Below are 24,544 nucleotides of genomic sequence, written 5' to 3' on the forward strand. Positions count from 1 at the left end.
CATCCTCCACCACGACCCGAAGTCGCTGAACTTGCAGGCCTGGCTCCTGCAGCGCTAGAGTTTGGAGGATACGACATACCGGCCGATTGCAGAGAGGTTCTTGCAAAGGCCAGGGCGTCCTCGACTCTTAAATGCTACGGACACAAATGGAAGAGGTTCTCTGTCTGGTGCCACGCACAGAAGATTAACCCTCTACGGATTACGGCTCCCCAAGTGCTGCCGTACCTGCTGACGCTGGCCAAAGCTGGTCTGGCACACGCGTCCATCAAGATTCATCTTGCTGCGATCTCCCGATACACCAGAACCACGGGCCGGACGTCCTTGTGGTCTCATCGTCTGGTGAAAGAGTTCATGAAGGGACTGTTCAGATCGTTCCCGCCGGTGAAGGCTCCGGCCCCGGCGTGGGAGCTCAACGTGGTGCTGACCAAACTCATGGGACCTCCGTTCGAGCCTCTGCACTCGGCCCCGTTGAAGTTTCTATCGTGGAAAACAGCTTTTCTCGTGGCCATCACCTCCGCACGACGAGTGGGAGAGATCCAGGCCCTTTCCTGCAAGGCCCCGTACTTGACTTTCCACGACACGAGGGTAGTGCTCAGGACGCACCCCTCCTTCATGCCCAAGGTACCGTCGGACTTTCATCTCAATGAACCCTTGGTGTTGCCTGTGTTCTTCCCGTCGCCTTCGTCGCCGGCTGAGAGGACTTTGCACTCGCTGGATGTAGCTAGAGCGCTGAAGTTCTACGTGGACCGCACGAAAGGTTTTCGGAAGACGTCACAACTCTTTGTGAACTTTGGACCTGTCAATCAGGGGAAGGCTCTCTCGAAGGCTTCCATCTCCAGATGGCTCTCCGGCTGTATCATGTACTGTCACCGGTTGGCAAACCGACCGCTGCCTGGCAGTCCGAGAGCCCATTCCACCAGAGCGATCGCAGCTACCACGGCGTTCCTATCTGGTGTGCCCCTGCTGGACATATGCAGGGCTGCTACGTGGAGGTCGACGCACACCTTCACGAAGTTCTACTGCGTCGACCGGGATTCCAGGGAGGAGTCCAGGGTCGGCCAAGCAGTGCTGCGCAACCTGTTCGCCTGAGGTGAGCCTGGTGAGGAGGTAAGATGCTTAATGTTGAGTTGATGTGATGCTTAATGTTGAGCCTTTGCCACCTCCCGTGGTTGTGCATGTGTGTACTGCTATGTATTCTTTATTCATGAGCATGTGAATCCATGCCAGACCCCATGCTGGAGAAGGAACAAGTTACTTACCTGTAACTGTTGTTCTCCAGCATGGGTCTGGCATGGATTCACATGCGAACCCTCCCGCCTACCCCTCTGCGGCTCTTCACTTGGTCATACTGCCACTTCACGTGCTTCCAAATCTGAAGATGGCTGCCAGAGGCGGTGCTTAGGTAGAGGGCAGTCATTGGCTGTGGTCAGTATGACGCAGAGACCAGTGATTGGTTATTACTACGAAAGACAGATCAGAAACGAAACTGATACTGGTTTTTTCTTTACCGAGGATTCCCAGCCTGACGACGGGGAATATTCATGAGCATGTGAATCCATGCCAGACCCATGCTGGAGAACAACAGTTACAGGTAAGTAACTTGTTCCATCCTTGCACTTCCCACATTCCTGTATCGGACCAACGCATTTTGGATCAACATCCATGCTGCCAATTTTTAGTCAATGGGCTGCCCATATGGCTAATCTGCCCTGTCCATTTCAACAAAAGATTTTCATATCCAGTAACTGGTCCTGCATCCACCAACACCAAAGGTTTCTGCAACTGCGTTCCTGCGATCTGTCGAACACCCTGCCCTCCTTACAGAACCATAAGCAGCAAGGGCATCATATTTGGCAGAAGGGTGCTAAATAAGACCACTTCATGCAATACGCAGAGCAGTCATTAAGATTCCATGAGCAAAAACCAGCTTCTGGGTGTCGGGCATCACCCTGTAGAGGGGACCTGCTGCTGAGGAACCAGGAGCGAGCACACGGCTTACTGCAAATCTAATTTCCACATGAGATCTAATCTTGAACGATTTGGCCATTATGTTTACATTTCCGAATTATGCCTTATTTACCTTCTCAACACTCAGTTAATGACACATACGGATGCTCCTTACAAACATGCAACTTGGCCTGTGCAGCCCAAAGTAGCTCATGGTAGATATTTGTTTTGGTTCTCCTATGGTAGAAGCAGGAGCTAAATGGCTCTCGGCAATTTCAAGCCCTACATTTGTGTAACCTGTCTTTGCAGCCGTTCCAGTACTTGTACCACTGCCCCATAGCTCATGATCCCTTTCTCTGCAGAGCTGCGACTGCGCATCTACTGTATGCGTAAATCCTATTTCTCTGCCTGCTGGATCTCCTCACAGCCTAGAGGTGCAAATCCCGTGCATTTCCTGGTAACTGCGTCTATTGCAAATGTAAACTGTTGGTTCTATTGTATTTTCCACGCAATGAGGAGGAAAGGAAGTGCCTCCTACAGATCAATTTATAGTAGCCATAGCAAAATATTCCCTTTATGCCAACAAGTTTACTACTCCTGCTTCACCAAGAGTAGCAATAATGCTGCTACCGGTCAAATTAATATTACTGCTACTGCCTTTTTCCCTTTAGTAACTTTTGGTACAAAACTACCAGTAGTGCGGCAGCAGCTGGTTTGTTTTACTGATGCTGTAGTGGCAGTACTAAGTTGTTGTGCTGCTGGTGGTACTAGTACTTCAAATAAACTGCTGCTACTGTTAATATGCTTAGTCATCTTACTGTCCACTACTATTAGTAGCATTACGGGGGGGTTGGGGGGGAGGTTGCCTTCTTTGAACAGCTAGCACAATTTCTTGATGCTCTTCCACCTGACCACGCCATTTGTTTGGGTGATTTATTTATTTTAAACCTACCAAAATGCTCTCAATTTCAACCTTGCTACTGGCTAACCCCTGTCCTCCATCCATCCACCCACCCGTCTGCCCCCATACACGTGCCAACTCACTTGATCTGATTCATGTCCTCTGCTCTATAGTGCTCCAAACTGACTCTCGCTATGGAAATAGTCATCCTCTGCATACTGAACCACTTACTTGCTATACAGCAACCCATCTCGCTGAAAATTCTTCATTCTCCAGAATGGGGTCTGGCATGGATTCACTTGCTCATGAATATTCGTCATGTTGGGAATCCTTGGTAAAGAAAAAATCAGTTTCAGTTTCTGAACTTTCTACTAGTAACCAATCACTGAACTCTGGGTCATACTGCCCCCAGCCAATGACTGCCCTCTACCTAAGCCTCTCCTCTGGCAGCCATCTTCAGATTTTTACGGCACGTTCAAGAGTGAGTCCTCGTGCTGTGGCTCTCGAGCTTTTACTGCATTTTGCGTTTTTTCGAAGAGTTTACTTATATTTTCGGTCAATAGAGCGTCAAGGTCCACCGATTCTACTTCCGATCAGTGGGGACCCATGGGGACCCGTTTTTGGAATTATGAACACCCCATAAGGGCATTTTTTTTTTTTTTTTTTTTTTTTTTTTTTTTTTTTTTTTAGTAGAGTTTCCACTTCTTGGAAGATTCCAGAAGATCTTTGAGGCCTACCGTTCGTGGACATGGCCCAGGAGAAAGGAAGCATGACGCTTGATGGATCCAATCTGTCCAGGAGCTGCCCTGGATGCTGACTACACAACGTCTTTGGGGATGAGCACTCTCGGTGCCTCTACTGCCTTCATGACGACAAATCGCACGTGGAGGACTGTGCGTTATGTAAGAACATGTCCGAACGGACAATGAAGGATAGTCTTACTCGGCTCACCAACTGGCTGTAGGGGAAGAGCCCAGCAGCAGGTGAGAAGAGGAAGTCTGAGCGGTCTTCTAAGACCTTTGAGGGCGCTCTGGCGACGGGGGCCCAACAAAAGGCTAAGCGCCGCAAGTCCGTTGGCACCGGGAGCACTGATCGGTCAGGCTCATCGGCTGCCAGGCTATCACTGCCATCAACCACGAGCCAACGCTCTGGCTCGGTGAAGAGTAAGTCAGAACCTGGGTAAGCTTCAGGAGAAGTCCCGGTCGATCCCGACGGAGACAGCCGAGGGGGAGCGAGGCGGCAACCCTCCCCCCAAGGTGAAGGCCTCGGGCACGCCCAAGTTCGTGAAGGCCCAGATTCACCCGGCTAAGGCCTCGATTGAAGGAGTCGTGGCGGCCCTGGCGAAACCTACGGAGGCTTTTAGGCAGAATCCTGTGCAGTGCCCTTAGGAACCACTACACACAATTAGGACTACGTGGTAATACAAGGTCACCTTTGGTACAAGCCTGTACTACACTGTTAGTGGTAGCAGTAGCGGAGCAGCCAGACTTCTCTCAAGAGCAAATGAGCAGTAGTAGAGATTACACAAAGGACTACGATTACTCTGACTCAAGCAAACACTGAATCAAGGTTTTTGGTTAAAAAGTACATTTATTTTAAACAATCTGTTCACAAAACACTTCTATTAAATTAAAACCACACTTCAAATACACTACACACAACCAATTCCCCTGTGCAGAACAACTCAAGGTAGGTAAGTACCTTTAGGATTTGACAGACCGGTGTTATGAAACAAAAGGTGTTACTGGGAATACATATGCGATTACCGTCAAAGTGATGACAGTTCGGTCTTACTGAAGATGCGCGTACCCACAGGAAGAAATGTTACCGGAGTTAACTCTGTTAACACAAGTTGAGGATCAAAACCATAGGCAATACTTTTGTCAAGGCAGACAGAATCAGAGAACACTTCTAACAAGAAGATAAGTCAATAGGCCTGCCCAAGTGTCAAGTGGAACAGGGTTCCTGTTGTCTAGGATCACAGTCACAGTTCACGATTCAAGGTTGTCAGGTGTACTTGGATATTGTCAAAATAGGAAGCAAAAGTTATAAGAGGGAAGGAAGAAAAGCACAAGCCTTTAGTGAGGAGAAAAGGGTTCACCCTAGTTCCTCGAAGTCCGACACAGTAGCTTGTTCTTTGAAGAAGCTAGTGCCACGGCAGTTGTTCCTGGTAGTTTCCTGCAGACTCGCAGTTCCTGGAGCTTCAGTCGTGGGGACAGGGACGTCTGTAGTGATCTGCACTACCCAGGGATGAGGCCAGCAGCAGCAACGGTGAATAAAAGGTGCGCTCCTTTAAAACAGGAGAGGCTCTTCAGATGGCTGTCTGGACCACTACAGCAGTGTGCAGCGATTTCGATCATGAAGAGGATCCTCTGGCTGTGGAAGATGAGCTGTTGACTCCCTCCTCCCCCCCACAGTTTGAAGGGAAGAAGACTCCGGACTGATCTTCTCTGGTCGTTGAAGGGTAGATAGCTCAGGATTTGAGCAGGGCTTCACCGGGACTCGGGTTTCAGCAGCCGCCGTCTTCTCCGCTTCTCTTCGGTTCCTTGCAGTTCCAGTGGCGACTCCGACTTCCAGCCCAAGAGTTCTGCCTTTTATGCAAAAAATCCCCCATTCACACAGCCTGGCTGTCAATCACACAGCAGGGGGCTGTCCGGCCCGGACAACCACTCCAGCCAATCACGACAAAGTGCGACCTGGGTTTCCAAGGATACCCTGTGCAGGGGGTGACTATACCCCTCCCTCACATTCAGCCCACCTAGACACCCATGTGCCAAAAGGAGGGCTTCTTGGGAGAAGCCCGCCAAAAGACGGTGAACAAAGAAGTCAAACTTGGTTTGCTGCGCAAAGTAAAACACAAGGACTTTAACAAAAAGAAATGGCGAATAAACCCGACGGAGCCAAAAGAGCATTTGGTGAATCAGGTTTATGTTTGAGGTTAATATAATAGCCTGGACCAGTACCACGTTTATATACTATAATCGCGGTAGAAAAGTTAGGTTAGATACCACTGGCACCAACCAAGTCTAAATGTTAAAAGAGCAAAACAAATCTCAGGGAGGCAGACAAAAATGGATGGGAATTAACCCTTTCCAGTGCTCCATGTAAGATGGGGGTGTACTGGGTCTATAGTTTTAAATGACGACAAAGTAAATGGCAACTTTATCTGTTTCTGGGGAGACAGTAGTCGGCCCCAGAAAAAATGGTCAGTGGGAAGTCTCAAAGACAACCGTGTGGCGCTGCACTGATGGTGCTGTGTAACACGCACAAAAAGTGGGGGCTCATGGAGTGGTCTGCTCCAGAGCCCAAAATCACACAAACAGTACAAATACACATGGTAAAACAAATGTAAGATTGGGGGAAAAAGGCTCACATTCTTACCAAGTGTAAAAAATAAACTCGAAATCCAGCAAAGCTGCTAGGTGAGGGAAATTATCCATAAAATGAGAATTCTCCCTAACAGGCTTCCCCACTGGAGACGGCTCCAGGGGCTAGAGTTTCCCTGCCACCCCGGAGGGAATCTTCTTTTCTGCCCATCAAGAAGACCCCTGTGAGACCCCAGCAGGAGAAAGGGGTGGGGGGGCACAGTACAGAGGGTGAGGCAAGACCGGAGGATCCCATTGTCGTCACCAAGGGGGCCAAAGCAGAAAAGCCGCGATGAAACAGGATTGAACTGGCTGTGGCGTCGGGCCTCCACCTGAGCACCCCGGTGGGAGGCCGGCTGGCGGAAGTTTGTCAGCGTGTGGGAGTCCATCTCCACCGAGCGTTGGGTGCTGGATGCCTTGGCCCACGGGCACACTCTGGAATTTCAAAAAAGGTGTCCTTGTATTCCACCTTCTAAACCACGTTCTCCAGCATGGGGTCTGGCATGGATTCACATGCTCATGAATATTCCCTGTCAGGCTGGGAATCCTCGGTAAAGAAAAAATCAGTATCAGTTTCGTTTCTGATCTGTCTTTCGTAGTAGTTACCAATCACTGATCTCTGCGTCATACTGACCACAGCCAATGACTGCCCTCTACCTAAGCCCCGCCTCTGGCAGCCATCTTCAGATTTTTACCACACGTTCAAGTGTTGGGAGTCCTCGTGCTTAGCTCTCAAGCTTTTACTGCGTGTTTCGCGCTTTTTCAGGTGAATTTTCACATTTTTTCGGTTAATCGAGCCTCAAGCTCCACCGTTTCTACTCCCGTTAACGGTTACCCGTTGCGGGATTTTCCTACGCCCCTCAAGGGTGAAGATTTCGTCGAATCAACTTCTTGGAGGATTCCAGAAGATTCGCGGCCTACTTCGAGATGGCCCAGGATGCGAGTTTGTCGCCCGGACCCAAGCTGTTTCGCAGCTGCCCTGGATGCGGGCTGCAGAATGTGTTTAAGGAAGACGAACATTTGCGATGCCTCTACTGTCTTCATGGGGACAAGACTCATGTAGAGAAGGACTGCCAGTTCTGCAAGAACTTGTCGGAGCGGACCATGAGGGACCGTCGAGCCCGTCTCGCGAGCTGGTTGGAGAAGGGCTCGACGGGTGGGAAGAAAGGGTCCGAGCGGGCTTCTAAGTCCTGTGCGAGCGCCCCGGCGACCCAACACGAGGCTAAGCGCCGCAAGTCCACTGGCTCCGGGAGCACTGAAAGGTCGTGCTCTTCGGTCGCCAGGCAGGGCGCACCTTCCCCGCACTGTCAACCACGAGCCAACGCTCCGGTTCGGGGAAGAGAAAGTCTGAGACCCTGGGTAAGCTTCGGGAGAAGCCCCGTCCGATCTCGGAAGAGGGGGAGCGAGGCGTCGCCCCTCCCCGGAGAAGGCCCGGGACGCACCTAAGGTGGTGAAGGCACCTACCCAGCAGGCGAAGGCCTCTATCGAGGCTGTCGCGGCGACTCTGGCCAAGCCGGCAGAGACACCGCCAGCGGAGACTGCCTCCGGGACTAGTTTCCCTGCCGCCAAGGAGGGAATCCTCTTTTCAGCCCATCGTCGTGGCCACCATGATGGAAGAAGCGAGGGGGGGGGCACGGTGCCCTCAAGCTCGGAGTCCTCCTCAGAGGAGGAACTGACCGAGGCCGTGAGGAACCTCGAAGTCCAATTCGAGAAGGTTCGATCCCGTCAGGAAGATCCTCGGGAGATAACCGAGGAAGACGACGATGGTGAGGAAGAGCGGCCTTACCTTCCGGCGCAGCGGATCCTAGGCCTCAGGATGGCTCGGCGGCCATTTTGTCTGCTATCCAGTCCTTATGCTCTTGAGATGAAGGACGAGATTCCCACGGCGCAGGCCGGAGGACCCGCAACCTGGCCCGTCGGGAAGTCCTCAGAACAAACGACTGGGGACCCAACCCTCTCCTCGCCCCCGTAAGGCCTACAGGACCCTCCTCATCCTCCCACGAGTCGGGAGATGACGGTGCGTTGGGCTCGACGACGGGTTCTGAGGGCGACGGAACAGGTCTCCCGTCGCACGGGCCTCGCCGCCCGACGAGATTGGCTCATTCCACCCCATGATCGCCAGGCCGTCCGAATTGTTCCAGCTCTGCCCGGAGGAGCAGAAAAAGGAAGGTTTCCTCTATCAGCGCCGGGAGGCCAAGAGGAAGACAGTCATCGCGGTGCCCCTAATCGATGACATCTGGGAGGAGGGCCTGTCAGTTCTCAAAAACCCCTCCACGGCACCAGCCAAACGGGACCGGTACGAGAAGTACCACCGGGTCCCCGAAACCGCTCCCCTGTGCCTCAGGGCCCAGCCAACGCCAGACTCGGTCGTCGCGGCGGCGAAGAAGAAAGCGGCGGCGTCAGGAGCCTCAACGTCGAATTCCCCGCCGGACGGCGAGGGAAAAGTTGGACGCCATGGGGCGGCGGGTCATTTCGTCGGATGCGACGACTATCAAAGCGGCCAACGCCCTGGCGATCGTGGCCCGTTACGACAGGGAGCTCTGGTTTAAGCTGGCCCCCATATTGGACTTCCTGCCGGACGACAAGAGGTCCGAGGCCCTGGAAATAATGCAAGAGGGCGAGGTGGCATCGGACCACGCCAGAACGGTGGCAACAGATATTGCCGATACCGGGTTCCGCCAGCTGGGCAGCGGTGTTTGCCTACGACGACGCGGTTGGCTCCGGGCGACCGACTTCCGTCAGGACGTCCAGACCAGGGTGTTGGACATGCTGTTCGACGGCAGCAACTTGTTCGGGAAGGCGGTGGACAAGTCCCTCCAAGCCATAAAAACGGAGACGGCCCGCGCCCTAGGAGCCCTTCAGCAACGACGGCCCTTTCGGAGCTCCGGAGGCAGACGGGGTGCCTCCAAGGGATCCAGCGGTGGCTCGTCATCCTACCGCCAAGCGGCACGCTCCTCGTCTCAGGAGGCCTACAGGGGTCGCGGCAAGCAGGGAGCGCCTCGCCGCCGTCGGCAAGGTGGCCAGGGCAGCAAGGCCACCACCTCCAAGCAGGACTGAACCGGCCGTGGTCTCGGGCCCCCACCGAAGCACCCCGGTGGGAGGCCGGCTGACGAATTTCGTCGGCGTGTGGAAGTCCATCTCCACTGACCGTTGGGTGCTGGATACCCTGGCAAGAGGACACGCTATCGAATTCCTGAAGAAGTGCCCTCACGTTCCACCTGTGGCCAGGAAGGAAAATCACGTCCCGCAACTGCTGTTGGAAGTACGGGCGATACTCGGGAAAGGCGCCATCGAGCTTGTCCCGAAGAGGCTCCGGGGTGTACTCAAGGTACTTCCTCGTCAGGAAGAAGACGGGCGGCTGGCGCCCCATTCTGGACCTTTGTCGTTTGAACAAATACATCAGATCACAAAAGTTCAGGATGGTCACCCTCCAGCACGTACTGGGACAGCTGGAGTAAGGCGACTTTCTATCGTCGTTGGACTTGGAGGATTCATACTTCCACGTTCCCATCCTCAAAAGTCACTGAAAGTTCCTCAGGATCGTCGTCCAGGGACGCCACTACCAATTCAGAGCACTGCCGTTCGGATTGAAGTCGGCCCCCAGGGTCTTTACCAAGTGCCTAGCACCAGTGGCTGCGCCTGCAGGGGATTCACGTCTACCCCTACCTGGACGACTGGCTCATCCGCTCAAGGACGAGGGAACTCGCCGTCGAACACACTGCGAGGACCGTCCAGCTACTCGCAGACCTGGGATTCGCCATAAACTACCCAAAGTCCCACCTGGTGCCGTCGCAGGTGGCCCTGTTTCTGGGAGCGAAGCTCGATACAGTGAGGCGCCTGGCGGCCCTGTGGGAAGAACGGACGAAGACCATGCTAGGCAAAGTGCAGCGCCTGGTAGCCACGGACGTGGCCAGGGTGAGGTCCATCAAGTCCCTCCTGAGGATGATGTCCTCTTGCATCTACCTGGTGCGCCTCTGCAGACTACGGAGGCGCCCTGATCAACAATTTCTCGACGCCCGTTGGATACAGGCGACGGGCACCTTCGAAGACAGGGTCCCCCTCAACAGGGTGTTCCAGCGGACGATTCAGTGGTGGGGCGTTCGAGCGCACCTCACGGCGGGCAAGGACTTTCAGACGCCGGCGTACCAGGAGACGGTGACGACGGACGCCTCCCTGGAAGGTTGGGGCGCCCTCACCGGAGATCTCCACGCAAGAGGCCTCTGGCTCCTGCACATCAACGTCCTGGAACTCCGAGCCGTGTTCTGGGCTCTCAAATCGTTCCTCCCGTCGCTCAAGGGCAAGGTGGTGCAGATCTTCACTGAAAACACCACGACAATGTTTTACATACGGAAGCAGGGAGGCACCAGATCCCCCAGCCCTATCCAAGGAGGCACAGGATCTGTGGCGCTGGGCGGTCGCCCAGGGGATGTTCCTGGTTCCCTTCCACCTGGCAGGAGAAAGCAACACCATCACCGACTCACTCAGCAGGGAGCTGCGCGCGTGTCACGAGTGTGAACTGCACCAGGATCAGGTGGATCAACTCTTCCGACGATGGGGCAAACCCCAAATCGACCTGTTCGCAACAGCGACGAACTCGAAGTGCAAGAGGTTCGCCAGCAGGTTTCCCCAGCCGAGAAGCATGGGCGATGCGTTCTCGTTTCCCCTGGGACGGCCTATACCTGTATGCGTTCCCTCCGTTGCCGTTGCTGCTTCAACTCATCAGCCAGCTCAAGAGGTCCCGGTGCAAGATGATCCTCGTTGCACCGGCGTGGCCGAGGCAGATCTGGTTCCGGGACCTTCTGGACTTGTTAACGTCCCCTCCCAACAAGCTGTCGGCGGACGCGGACCTTCTCTCCAGAGAAGGAGGCGCCATCTTCCACCACGACCCGGCGTCGCTGAACCTGCAGGCTTGGCTCCTGCAGCGCTAGAGTTTGGAGGCTACGATATACCGGCCGATTGCAGAGAGGTTCTTGCAAAGGCCAGGGCGTCCTCGACTCTCAAATGCTACGGTCATAAGTGGAAGAGGTTCTCTATCTGGTGCCGAGCACAGAATATCAACCCCCTACGGATTACAGCCCCTCAAGTGCTGCCGTACCTGCTATCGCTGGCAAAGGCTGGGCTAGCCCATGCCTCCATTAAGATTCATCTGGCGGCGATCTCCAGATATACCAGAATCACAGGACGGACGTCCCTGTGGTCCCATCGACTGGTAAAAGAGTTTATGAAAGGACTGTTCCGGTCGTTCCCGCCGGTGAAGGCCCCGGCCCCGGCGTGGGAACTTAACGTGGTGCTGACCAGGCTCATGGGGCCCCCATTCGAGCCGATGCACTCCGCACCTATGAAGTTTGTGTCGTGGAAGGCTGCGTTCCTGGTGGCCATTACCTCCGCACGACGAGTGGGAGAGATCCAGGCCCTATCGTGCAAAGCACCGTACTTGACTTTCCATGCCTCGAGGGTGGTGCTTAGGACGCACCCCTCCTTTATGCCCAAGGTGCCGTCGGACTTCCATCTTAACAAGCCCTTGGTGTTACCTGTTTTCTTCCCGTCTCCTTTGTCGCCGGCCGAGAGGACTTTGCACTCGCTGGATGTGGCTAGAGCGCTGAAGTTCTACGTGGACCGCACGAAGAGTTTCGGAGGACATCACAGCTGTTCGTGAACTTTGGACCTGTGAATCAAGGGAAGGCTCTCTCGAAGTCTTCGATTTCCAGATGGCTCTCCGGCTGCATCATGCACTGTCACCGGTTGGCTAACCGACCGCTGCCAGGCCGTCCGAGCCCATTCGACCAGAGCGATCGCTGCTACTACGGCGTTCTTATCTGGTGTGCCCCTGCTGGACATCTGCAGGGCTGCTACGTGGAGGTCGATGCACACCTTCACGAGATTCTACTGCGTCGACTGGGATTCCAGGGAGGAGTCCAGAGTCGGCCAGGCAGTGCTGCGCAACCTGTTCACCTGATGGTGGGCCTGGTGAGGAGGTAAGAGATGCTTAATGTTGAGTTGTTGAAATGCTTAATGTTGAGCCTGTTGCCACCTCCCGTGGTTGTGCATGTGTACTGCTATGTATTATTGTATTCATGAGCATGTGAATCCATGCCAGACCCCATTCTGGAGAAGGAACAAGTTACTTACCTGTTCTCCAGCACGGGTTTGGCATGGATTCACATGCAAACCCTCCCGCCTACCCCTCTGTGGCTCTTCTTTGTCCTACTGCCACTTCACGTGCTACCAAATCTGAAGATGGCTGCCAGAGGAGGGGCTTAGGTAGAGGGCAGTCATTGGCTGGGGGCAGTATGACCCAAAGTTCAGTGATTAGTTTCTGAACTGTCTTTCTACTAGTAACCAAACTGTTTTTTTTCTTTATCAAGGATTCCCAACCTGATGGGGAATATTCATGAGCATGTGAATCCATGCCAGACCGATGCTGGAGAACAGTTAGAGGTAAGTAACTTGTTCCTTGGGTCTTAACGCCTAATGCTCTTATCTCTCCCTGTTGCTTACATCTTAACCTACGTGTACTCCTCGCTGTACAAATTCTGCTTTCCTGGTTTTCAATAATGTTCTTGGCTCTTCTGTCGCAACACATCCACCCATGAACAACCTTGGATCACTCCCCTCATTTGCTCGCTCAAAACATTGTGCAAACTCTTCTGGAAATGGTGCTGATCACATACTGATAACTACAGTCTACTTTATCACGAAGCGCTGTCCCAACTTACTACTGCTTTCAATTCTGTCTACTTCAGCAAGACCATCCCAAAGGCAAGTATCTACGTTCTCCTCCAAACCCTTTAATATTCAGTCACCACTAAGTTAGGCTAGTGATAGTTATGCTGTGCCAATTACCACTGTAGTGGTCTTACAGTGCCTGACCTTATCCAAAAGTTCCCAGGTTATTATCAGACCTGAGGAAAGGAAGAGGAGCTTTGGGAAATGTTACAGGAAGGAGAAATTGGACCATAGAATGACCACATTCTGAGGGGGAAAACAGATTGGGATGAGTGTTGGAGGATATGGATGTCAAAGTAGAGAATAGTGTTTTTCAGAATTGAAGTTAGTTGAAAGCATGAGTAGGATTCGGGAGAGCACAGCTCGGTGTGGAGTTTTGTGAGACACTCTGGGTGAGACTTGGCATGGGTGGCCCCCATTTTGGCCAGTAGTGGCCCTGGCACGTCGCTGCCATGCCCCGAAGCGTCCCTTGCTTGGTGGCTCCCCTTGCCAGGGACCCTCCCCCCCGGTGGTGATGGTACAAATATCCTTTAACATTAACATGGTTATAGAAGTAGTTGGTGAGTGGTTGCTCAAGCAGGCCTAAGTAGTGTGGCGACTTGCACCAGATTAAGAAAACCCTCCCTGCATCAAGCTACAGATGAATTTGCTACCTACTTTTCAACTATAATTCTAAAATCCACAACTCTCCACGTTCCTCCTCCACTTTTAACTCCTTCTTTATAGCATCCACTTTGCAGCAAGTTCTTGCACTAGTAACACTTCTTCGCCCTTCATGTGCTCCCTAGAACCCTTTCACTCCACAGCTTGTAAAACACATTGCTCCTAGCACCACTCCTTACCTGTCTAACTATTCATTCTCTCCTTGGACACGTTGTGGCGTGTACAAGCTCACTACTGTCATTCTACTGTTAAAATAAGGACTCTGAACTTTCCATGTATCCTGTATCTCTTCCTCAATATAAAAAATCCTTTTGCAAAAAAGATTGATCTTCGTTGTTCATGCGCATGGCCAAAGGGTGATGACAAAGATATTCAGATTTCTATTTTTGTATATTGTGAAAAAAACCTCCACGTGTTTCACCATTTGACATGTGGATCTTCAGGAGGTACTTTTTTTAAAAAATTTTTTTTTAGATTTTTCCTTCTGGTGTCTGACTTGGTTTATCTTGTTGGCACTTCAGCACAAGTCCTTATGATTTAAATTATTATCTGAAGTTAATTGAACTTTCAATTTCTTGAAAGTTAAACTTGTGTTGACTGGATACATCTATTCCTTAACTCGCTCCTCTTGAAGTCGGCGGTGCCCACTGCAACTCGAGATGGATGAGGGGGTTCAGATCACCAATTGGCTGGAATTGTGATGTATAGAACCTGGGAGAAAACATTCTAAAACTGCCTTTCATCCATAGACTTGAACCAGCAACACCTTATTCCAAGAACCTCTGAAGTTATGCTGTTACGAATCGGTCATATATGCCACGGCCAGCAGCTCTTCTGAAACTTTTCCACTGCCAGCGGGCACAGCACAACTAGTCTGTTCAGCCGACACACCCCTTTCCGGATATATCGACCCCCTCCGTTCCTTTTTTTCATGCACTCTGCTCGCTCTTAACTTTATTTTTTACAGAATATTTGGTTTTCTATGTCTCTCGAATTGTGATGCCGTATCGACAAGGTCCTCGGGGTTCAAACCATGTGTGAATTGAAAGCAACAGATGTCCATTGACCGGCAACGCATCTGGCTTTACTGCCTTGGAGCTATGACAAGCGGAAATGTGTTAATGGATGCACCCAAAGGCGTTTGGAGAGAGCAGCGGCCCACACCCCCCCCTGCCCCCACCCAATCCTCTACCTCAGAGCAATGTTAGACGTTCAGGATGACAATGCTAGACCTCTTTGCTGCAGCACCAGGAGTCGCAGCACTGTCTGCTTCCGCCAAGCTGATGGATCCCGCCACATTTGGAAGAGCTAGCAGGGACTCTGCAATGCAAAAAGATTGTAGCAAAAGGGCACACCGTTCTGTCTTTGGATGTCTGGCCCCTAGCTTAAGGTACCCGTCCAGTGGCAAAGCCTGAGTTGTGAAGTTCCTGCCTCCTACTCGCTCCCCGTAGGGGTAATGCATGTACCAGGTAGGACATTTATGAGGAAGGGGATCCTGTTCCTTTCGGGCTCGAGCCCTTCCACCCCAGGGAGATGAAGGACTTCCCAGAGGGGCTTTACAGTGGGGCACAGGGTGATTAGGTGGATAAGGCGGTCGACTTACAGGAGGCAAGTGGCCTGGCCACCTTGCCAGAGGTAGATCCCTAATACCACCCCTGGCAAGCCACAAGCATGTCCTTGTCCCCAGGAGGGAAAAACCTCTCCATGAGGGCCTCTCATAAATTACCACCACCTAGGGGGACTATTGGTTAGTCTGTGCACCTCACTAACCTCATGGAGAGGAGCTCCCCTCTGGGGAGAAGTGAAGCCACCTGAAGGATGTTTTTTGGAGGGCAGGAAACATGTCCAACTCAAATATTAGCCTGTTCTTTTTTGCGCACAAGATTTATGATGGTATCCTGACCACAGCACTCTGAAGATTGTAGGGAGAATGGGTCCATTGCGCCTGCAAGATGTGAGGACAGATTGTTATTGCAACTAGAAGATGTATTGGGATACGTTTCTACTGCTCAGTAGATATACTAGGACAGCCCGACTTACATTTGGCCATGGTATTGCACCTGGAAGATTCATGATGTAAGCCTGTCTTTGCTCTTAAAATAACTGTGGATAGCCGATCTGAACAGAGTTTTATGCGGGTAGCCCTGATATTGCACTTGGAAGATCTCAGAGGATGTGTTTGTACTTCGATGCATTAGGACAGACCTCTTTTGCACTAGGTGATAGTGGGGACTTGGGCTCCAACCAGCATGGACTAGAATCTTGTGTGGAAACTTGGTGCTAGATGGTTCAGAATATGGGACCCAACCATGCCTGCAACTACTTGTTTGCGTGCCAACTACCCTATTGACTGCAGGACTGGGCACAGAGGGTGAGGGACTTATTCCCAAGATCTTTCGGTTGACTGGAGACCTCATTTTGTTAGTGAAGTCATTTGTATTCCACCTGTCTTTCATGACTATAGAAAGTTTCACACAGCTGTGCTTGTGCAGTACAATGCAAACTTCAATATGAATCGTGATGTAGGGGAGCCTTACTTTAAAATTAACCACCCCCACAATTCCCAGTAACCCATCCTGCAACAGGATCTTGGCTTGCCCTTTCTTCAACTGGGGAGCTAAACACTCAGCAACCTCAACCTATCCTACACAGCATGCAAGTCACTATCGCTTCCCCTTTCTTACTGACTTAAAATGGTCCACTCCCTGGTGTGCCGCCAACAGTCCGGCAAAATCAAATTTTGAATTTTATGGCAGCACTAGTTTGGCTCTTAGGTGGTGCTTCAGCAAAAGCATCAGTGAATGCCAACAATATTGTTTGAAATCTGATGTGGCATGCAAAGGACCGTGCACGTTTACAATGAAGCAAATGGGGAAGTACATGCAGGGATGCTGTACTATTACTTTGCCATTCAGGCTTGTCTTCTGCTCACTGGTTGGGACAGGGGTGGGAGTCGTGCAGCTAATGAAATTCTGTTTAGTAAACCAAAAATGCTGCTGTAGAAACCTCTGCAAACCAGCTACAGCAGTTTTCTGGAAAGATTGAAATTCATGGAGATTGCACAGTTTGAAAAATGGCAGTGGCATGTTAATCCGTTATATGCACTCCAGACATAAATGTGCTGTTAACTGCGCCATGGTGTTCTGACACAGCAGGTGGCAACAGGAGACTTCCTGAGCTGCAGTCTGACTTAACTTAAGCCTGAGTGGTGGTGCAGGTGATGCAGGCAGAAACTGGGTGTTTAGAAATCTCACTAGAATTTCAGTTCTGTGACTCTTCCATTCGAACGGAGTGTGTGGTAGTGACTAGCTTTCTGATGCCAGCATGAAGTTCAGCTGGCATTGTTCAATTGCTAGAATCTCGTAGAACAAAAGACTCTTAACACTGCTTTGTTTTGGTTTACTCAGTAACTTCTTACTGTAGTAGTTTATTTTATATAGTGCTTTTATCCCGTTGGTATGGCCAAAGAATAGAATGCTTGTGGGCACTAGGCCGCGATAGGGAGTTGGTGAGGTGGTTGGGCAAGTAGGCACGAGTCTTAATGTGTCGAGTTAGACCCAATTGTTATCAACATCACAAGCAGCTGCAGGTGAGTGCGCAGGACCAGCGACCCTTCCAGGCCTGGCTATGCCCCATTTTGACTATGAACTCTGCAGAGACGAGGCCCGCTCCCCTTGCAGTCCCCAACCTCCTTTTCCTTCTTCCCTCCCACCAGTCCATTGACCCGTGATTGGCTGATGGTGACTCAATACTCACCTTCCCAGGGCAGCACTCTGACCGGCAGCCCTGCAGCTAAGGGCCTCAAGGCAAAGGGCGGCTCCTGAATTGGAAGCTCCAAGATGTGTCTGCAGGTGAAGCCTGAGGCCAGCAGTTGCAGTTTTTGTCTGGTAAGTGTGGCACGGGTGGGGTGTAGAGCAATTACTCTACATCTGAAAGCCCCTGCCACTCTACCTTACATTTCCATAACAGACTGCCATAGACTTAGCCCATGCATACTTAGAAAGGTTTGTGACCACCAGCCCAAATCGCTCCATGACAGTATTGAAAATGTTGCCTTGCATTGCATCCTAACATACTAATCAATGTTAACAAGTGCCACAGCTGGAGGAAATTGAGAACATTGGCCTGCGCCGTATCTAGATAGGATTGTGAATGTTGGCATCTGCCACACTTTGATGGAACTTGAATGTGGGCATGTGCCACACCTAGAATTGCAGACCATTAGCCTGTGCCGTATCTAGACGGTGTGATGCTGGAAATGCATCGGAGGGACAGGGCCGCCGTATCCTTGTCCTTTACTGCTTTTTATCGTGTGTTCTGTCGTGTGTTCCGCGCAGCAGTTCATGTGGGACTCCTGGCGGTGCAGCTCTTTCTTTTGGTTTGGCGAACGGACCCGTGGGATACCCTTATGGCACCCATGGGTGGGGGTACAACCCTGTTCCCCTAGTGTGTTTTTGGGCACCTGTGGGTGGCCCACAGAGCAGGGTATGGGCTGGTGGCAGCTCCATGCTGAATTTGACAGGTGCGCGGAGTATCCTCCATTTTGGGATACCCTGGCCCTGCCATTGGGATCAGTTGATTCCTGATGGAAAACAAGATGGCCCCGGTGGCCTCTTGCTTTCTATTACCCATTATCTTGTTTTCCCAAAGTCCTGGGAAGCCCTGACTCTGTCCCTTCCCCCTGACTGGCGGTTGGATGGAAGTGCCATATATGGTGTTGTGAAGGCCCAGTCAGACTAGCTGGAGCCTTCCAGGTGATGTATGTTGTGGGTACCTCCTGTGGGTGGGACCTGGGTCAATAGAGTGTGTGACGAATATGCATTTTGTGTTGTGGGTGTCTAGTATCTGGTGTTTGACACAATGACCGCGACAACCCTGCCCGAAACCGGTATGAATGCAGCGTGGAGTGTTGAATGGCTCAGTACTTGTCCCAATACACAACTTGTTGTGAGTGTCTGGAGAGAAGTGAATGGCCTGAATACCTCGTGTGCCTGATTGGCTGGCTGCCTGCATGCATGCCCATAGTCGTGATAGGATGCTTGAGTGTGACCCAGCAGAATGAATGGGAGATCAACAGTATATCTGGGGACCTCTCACTGCTAGGAATCGTGTTCAGAAGCTGAAGTCCACTACGACGAGTAACTGGATTAACTGACGCTTGACCTTGAAGCCCTGCTGGACGAGAGAATTGCTGCTGCTCTCCTTCACAATCTGAAAGCTGCTGTGCCTCCAAGGACTGACCCAGAGAGGACCTGGTAAGGCGCCCTCTTCCCAAGCTACGAGGGACCATCGTGCACAGCTGATCTTTGCCAAGGCTCCCTGGTAGTCAGACCTTCGACGGGCTGCCGACCCGATACGGGGACTGCTGCGGAACTCCAAGGAGAAGCACCCTGACTGTTGTCCGCCACTGTCAACGACCGCCGACCGGAGCCGCTGTGCTACCGTTTGCCTAAGAACTTCCATTGATCATCGGATGCTCTCGTCTGCATCGTCACCCGCTTGTCTCCCGCTGGAGAAGGCCCGACCGTCGACGCGCCGAGGAGTATCCACCGGTGGGTTTCCCGCCACCTACAGACCGCAGAGACACCGACGACTCGACGCCCTTGCTGGTCCACAGTTCTTCATCTCTTTGCGGTCCAGAACTATTGTCATCGAGGTGCCCCGCATGCCTCTTCCTTGCAGGACGCCAACGCTCTGTCGTCGACGAGCACCGCTAGGACGAAGCAGCCACTTCCCTGCCATAATTTCACCCTGTTCACCGTCGGACGTTCGATGTATGTAAAGGGTGTTTAAAGGGAGGGCACTCAAGAAGGGGCATTGATTCCCCGACACCGAACGCCAAGTTCCCCGACACCCCTCGACGGTCCGTGGCTCCCGCCTGAAAGGGAGGCACTCAAGAAGGATCGGTCGGTGCATCGTCCGAGAACTCTACTTCACCAGGTACATTGGGGGGGGGGGGTAAAACCTTAATGGGAAGAAGTGAGACTATTGAACATATGGACTGGGCTTGTGTTATATATCTTTATTTACAGGTTGCCCAGGTTGGGGGGGGGGGGATCTCTACACAGAACTGCGCCTAGAGGTAGGGGCCAGTATCCTGCCTATTGTTTTAACCATCTTACGTTCCTGCCTATCTCTATTGCTGGTTTACTCGTTATTGATCTGTGACATTTAAACCGTACAGTTGATGCACTTTAATGAGATTCGATAACATTAGTGGTACCACTCTAGACTTGTATATATTTATCATTATTGACTTCCAAGTGCAAAGTGCGTTATTGTGATCGTGTACATACCTTTTGAATATTAATTATATAAAGACTGTGTTTTCAGTAATAGTGTGTGGACATTCCTTTGTGGGGGTTCGGGGACTAAACTGTACTTAAGAACCAGCCTGCATCACCGCCTGAGAAGCTAGGCCTTGATTGCTCGTCCATTGCTACCAAATAGAGAATCTTGGCTGGGGTCTTCTGGGCCTCTCCTCTACCATATAGAGAGCGGAAGTACAGACACCCCCTACCAGTCTTTACAGACAGGATGGTGAATTCACCAATGTTAGCATGTGCCACACTTAGACCTATTTAGGTCAGCATGTTAAATGTCATATAACCCACTAACCAAGATGAGCTCCAACTCTCTGCATACTTATATCACTGTAAAACTCACACAACCATCTCTCGCACAACAAGCTGCACACTTCACCACACAAGCAGCACCAACAGCACACGCGGACTGACACCGATCCAATACTTGCACCAAAGCTCAGCACCCGGTGTCCACCGAGTTGAAGCTGCCAACAGTATACCACCCCTCTCATTATCCTACTCCCTCTTCACCTAACCCTTCCCAATTTCTGGTTTACAGATCCGCCAGAGCCCCTGGGGGTCAATTCCATTGGTGACGGTGGGCTATATAAGTACCTATAACATAGCATAACCTAGGTCGTAGCTACACTCAGATGACATGTGCTTCATGGATTAGTCTGGTGTATGGAGGAAAATATGTGCAAGCGTGTGGCCGTCCCTGCGGCTGGTGTCCAAGTGGGGCTTGACTACATACTTGAAGGCTCCGTGGGAACTTTGCCTTTGGTGTTGCTGAGTGATTGGAGTTGTCCAGTCTGGTTCGAGAATTGTACTTGCTTGCCCTGTAGAATCTACTAGGAAGCACAGACTGACGAGGCCTGGGTGAGAAAGGGAAGCATAAAAAGCACTCGCTTGTACAAGAATGTAACTCATCCAATTGTCCAATGAAGGAACGTTGACATTGATACTGACAAAATCTTTTCTGTCCCATGTTTGGCTCTAGAAGCAGCTTTGGATTTTCTGTATGGTCTAGCAAGGCCAAAACTGGTTAAGCAGATTTGCTCTGAGAATTCCAATCTGCATTTTGAACCCATTCTGCTCTTGGATTGTACTGCCCTATATTAAATAGGCTTGTCAGTGGTAGTTATGAGAGCATTGTCTTTGAGGCCAGTTCCACAGCCAACTTCCAGTTAATTGCACAGTTGAGTATGTTGAAGGGTCTGTTTTGGGGCCATAGTAAATGGAGGCAGAGTTTTAAGGTTAAGGTCTCCTAGGGTTGTGTTTGATCACTACTGTTCAGCGGGTGTTCCCTACGCCCAAGAGACTGCTCTCCCATGCGCAAGGCAGTGGGACACTTTCTGGCCTACTCTACCACCTCGGCATGGTGGCCTCCTGCGGGCACACCGTACAGCACGCTCGCCTCAAGAGGAAACGGGGTCTCATTCGGACAGGATCCCAATGCCAGCGCTCCTACTGCCTGATATTCGCTGGTCGATGATGGATGGCAATGTTTCCGTGGGAGCACCCTTCACCCGACAGCGGCCTAACATCGTGGTGACAGCGGCCTCCTCTCTCGGGCTTGGCGGGTGTTGGGGTGCTACTCTACTCGATTCATGGCGCATGGTCCAGGATGGAAGCTCTACTGCAAATCTCTCTGCTCGAGCTCAGGGCAGTGGGCCTTGCCCTCATTTTTGTCCCTCATTATAGGGACATGTCTGTTCGGGTCAGGATGGATAATCCTCCTACGTTTTACTTGAACAAGCAGAGTAACACTCGCCACCCACCCCCCTCTTTCATGGAGGTGGTATCAGCTGGGAATGGGCCCTGACGGAAGGCATTTATATTTCAGCAGACCATCTCACGGTGGACAGCAATGCAGAAGCAGACCAGCTGAGCGGCTTGGGGTTCGGCACCTATGAGTGGCAGTTGCACAGACTCCTTGTTGTCCCCCCCCCCCCTCCCCTCATTCCAGCATTGGGTGTTTGCGGTCCTTTTATTCAAATCCCCTCTAAAATGATAGTACCCCACCCCCCCAGTTTGCTTCATGGGCAGGTTGGGTGTCGCTGGCAGATGCCTTCCAGAAATGTTGCCACAGCCGCAGGTGTTTCCTACCCCTCTGCTCCTGCGGACCCTCAGGTTTTGGGGTTTGGTGGGTTGCAGCCTCATCCTGATGACCCCACTGGCCTTAGAGGCCCTGTTCTCCTATCTGCTGCAGTGGTGCTCCCAGGGCCCAGTCCACCTTCAATCTCCAGTGGGGGATTCCTGACTCAGCAGGGCGGGCGGTGGAACATCCAGACCATGCCAAGCTGGCACTGGCGGCCTGGCTCCTGATCAGCTGAGGCTTGAACATGCTCGGTTTTCGGATGACCAATGGGACATGACTCAAGGCCAGGAGGCCCTCGACTCTGGACCAGTAAGGTAGGAGTGGCCTGAGTCAGGATTGGAGCAACCACTCTACCCCAGATTCCAAGCCACTGCTCCGTATAGACCTATACAGGTCTCATCTAACTGGAGGTTTTTGTCTCAAAATTGCATTATAGGATACTCAGATTGCACTGATAGGTCTCTCACGTTTAGCTGGGGTCTGTCTCCAAATTGCATTGTATGAAACGCTGATAGCATTGATGGGCCTGTGTCTCAAATCTAGCTGGGCATCGATGCTCTGACTACATCAAGGAAGTAAGTCCTAGCTGCGCCCCTCAGTCACTCCGCAACCAGTGCATGCCCCCCTTAACACACATGGCTAACTCACCGTAGTGAACCACGTTCAGGGAGACGGAGACTAAAGAGAGCTACCGTTAAAACCCAACTATATAACTATACAACCCTTAACCACCACACTTACCCCACCAAGACCGTGACTGAACGAAGTGTCAACATCAGCTGGAAATGCCACCTACAAAGACTAAAACCGGTAGCGGACTGCATCCACACCAAGTACTACACCACAAGACAAAACAGAACCAAGTGGACATCAGGAAAAAAACCAAAAAAAAAAACCAGACTAAACAACTCTGAATCGTAAAATGCCGCGCAAACGACCCATCCCGAGGGAAAGAGAAGAAAGAACAAACACTCGAACTGCAATTAAGAACCGCAACAGAACACACACCCACAGGCAGGATAAAAAATCGGACCAACACTGAGAGAGACAAATCCCTCTACCCAACTCCATACCTCACTGAGAACTGCTGACCAGACCGAACCAACGCAACGCCCGAAGCAGCAAAATCACGAACGACGAACACCACCAGAAACAACAAACCCACGACTGAAGCGATAACACCTTACATCACCAAAGCTAGAAGAATAGACGAACCCGATGAAAACAAACACAAGACAAAACCTAGAAGAACTATTTGAGGACGCCAACAACCTGAAACCTACACCTCAACAAGATCAGAAGATGACCCCAACAAGAAAAGCCAAACTAAACTACACCTCCAAACTCCACTGCACTCTGATAAATGCAAGATAAACACTCTACAGAGATCTTCGACCTACTCGACGACAATGGCATTGACATCCTATTCATCACAGAAACTTGGCTGGACGACAACTACAAAATCACACTTCAAAGCTGCCTTCCAGCAAACTTTAAATGCCTTCAAATAAACAGGAAAAACAAAAAAGGAGGCAATGCAATAGCATTTAAAGAACACCTAAAAATTAGAACAGACAAACCACTCAACATCCTCAACTGCGAGTCCATGGTCATACACCTAACAGCTAGCCCAAAAACCGACATCACATTCATCCTGGTTTACAGAAGTCCAACTTATGATGCATCCTTCGTCGACAACTTCATGGAAGCCATCACCAACATAGCCATCAACCACGAACACCTAATCATCCTAGGGGACTTCCAACATCTGGTTCGAAGACCGTCATGCCAACTCCCAAAGCTCACTGTCTGAACAACTCGCCACCATCAAACTACAACTAGTAAAAGGGTCAACTCACTCGGCAGGACACACCTTGGATTGGATGCAATTTTTCGCCCAGGAAAAACTGATCACCACGGCGCCAATACAAATACTATGGAGCGACCGTCTCATCCCATTCGTAATGACTGCCTACTCAAGTCTGCATCCAACCTCCTAAACTCACAACCACCACAAAAAGAAACTGGAAAGACTTCAAAGAAAGTAACCTATTCGAACAACTGGAGTTAACCACGCCCTCAACAACAGAACTAGACCTAGCTGACCTAGACGGGAAAGCAGAGATATTACACAAATGGATTGCCGATACAATTGACAAGATGGCCCCAGAAAAACCATTCACACCATCAAAAAAGAGCAATGGCAAAATGGTTTACCCCACTATTAAGCACCATGAAAAAGATGAAAATGGAATGGAGGAAAGATTACAACCTAGACAAAAACTGTTCCAGAAGCAAATCCATGCATACAAGAAGGAAATTCAAAAGGCAAAGAGAAGGCATTATGACAGAATCTCAAATGCCACCAACACACAAAAAAATGTTCACATTAAAGAAATGAGAAACCCACCAGGCTGTGACAACACCCCAACCCTCTCGGAGAAACTCTGCAACGACCTTGCAGACCACTTCAAGAAAAAAATCAATGGCATCCGACAAACCATTCAACGGAGGCCAACCAACAGCAGCATACAAC

General features: G+C 51.2%; 1 protein-coding gene across 1 annotated transcript in view; it reads left to right on the top strand.

The window, feature by feature from the left end:
- The window catches only part of RNF19B (ring finger protein 19B), a 148,738-nt gene that overhangs the window by 67,225 nt on the left and 56,969 nt on the right, over window positions 1–24,544 (top strand). The window lies entirely within an intron of this gene.

The sequence above is a fragment of the Ambystoma mexicanum genome, chromosome 11, assembly GCF_040938575.1.
Source record: "Ambystoma mexicanum isolate Mex_15411 chromosome 11, UKY_AmexF1_1, whole genome shotgun sequence".
Classification (NCBI taxonomy): domain Eukaryota; kingdom Metazoa; phylum Chordata; class Amphibia; order Caudata; family Ambystomatidae; genus Ambystoma; species Ambystoma mexicanum.